This window comes from Nannospalax galili, unplaced genomic scaffold, assembly GCF_000622305.1.
Source record: "Nannospalax galili isolate Female #2095 unplaced genomic scaffold, S.galili_v1.0 scaffold13201, whole genome shotgun sequence".
NCBI classification, from domain to species: Eukaryota; Metazoa; Chordata; class Mammalia; order Rodentia; family Spalacidae; genus Nannospalax; species Nannospalax galili.
The window spans coordinates 4,649-6,234 of NW_008343655.1; positions in this window are offsets into that span (position 1 = coordinate 4,649).

Here is a 1,586-nt window from a genome sequence, read left to right on the forward strand (position 1 = left end):
ACTGGTGCAGAGGAGCAGAAGGAGGAGCAGAAGTTGGTTCCCAGCACCAAAATCAGTCAGCTCACAATCATCTGCAGCTCCAGCCCTAGGGGATAAGACACTATTTTCTGGGCTCAGTATACACCATCATGTCAGCCTACAAACCTACACACAAACGCACATATAAACATACATAAAAGTAAAATCAATTTTATATAAATATTAATTTAAAAGAGGACACACCAGGAGCTTACTTTCTTTTTCCACTTCATGAAGGACATGAAAATGACAGCCATCAGCAAGACAGAAAATGGAACTTCACCAGAATCCTACCACAGTGTCACCTTGATCTCATACTCCTAAAACTGTCAAAATGAAAATTTATTATTTAAGCCATCCAGCCTCTGTTATTTATCAATATAGCAACCTAAGCAAATTAAGTCACATTCTTAAATCATAAAATAATATATAAAATTATTATAAAATAAGGACTAGAGAGATGGCTCAGCAGTTAAGAACACTGGCTGTTTTTGCAGAAGACCTGGGTTTGAATCCCAGCATCCATATGGCAGTTAATAACTGTCCGTAACTCCAGTTCCAAGGGATTCAACAGCCTGTTCTGTCCTCCGTGGGCATTGCATGACATGGGTGCACTTACCTACATGCAGGCATAACACCCATACACATAAAATAAAAATAATAAATTTTTTTAACTAGGAAATATAAGGAAAATGAAAACTTTTAAAAATTTTTTATAAAATACTCAATAATCTTAGCTAACCCTTTGCAGTGGCCTACATGACATGGAGAATTTAAAATAACTGTCTTGGTCTTTCTCCTCCTCATACCTGACCCTTCTTTAGAAACATTGTGAATATGAGTAGTAAATGATGACATAATCGGTAGAGTTACATCTAGAATGGGATGTCCTGATTTAATAACAGTAGAAAGAATAGCTAAAGCCTGGAAACGGGAGTAGAGATTCTGGGATATAGGGTGGGTGGTCATTAATGATCATCTTTCTCCAGTGTGACTTTCCAAAGCCACTGAGAACAATATTAAAATAAAAGATCTGGGTGCAATGGCTAAAATTTAACCGATTTTCCTCTTAGCTCCATGAGAAGTTGATTGGGTCAGCTAGAAAGAACTGTAACCACTGTATTTTTCAAGACACAGGTGAGAACTTCTGGAAGTTTTCCCCGCTTACATTCCCGTAGCTACCAGTCTTTCTGTTTGACAAATTCTTGCTTCCTATTTAATGACATGGATAATCAATGTTATTAGAACAGATAGTGTCAGGTCATCAATTAAAAATGAAGACCAGACTCAGGCATGAGAACTAGACTAGGATGTAGCATTCATGATGGTGTTACCCTCAACTAATGAAAGTTCTAATGGGCTTCTCATTAAGCATAAACAAAACTTAGTTTCTTGGTGAATCATGGATAACCTAAGACAGATTATACAGAACTCAGGCAGTCATGTGGTTATATTCTCTAAACAAGGTGACTTTCTTCATTCTTAGGAGTTAACATAGGCAGCTTCAAACATTCAGGGAAACTACAGGCAGTCTTGGATGATGATGATGAAGGTCTCCTAAACATGGA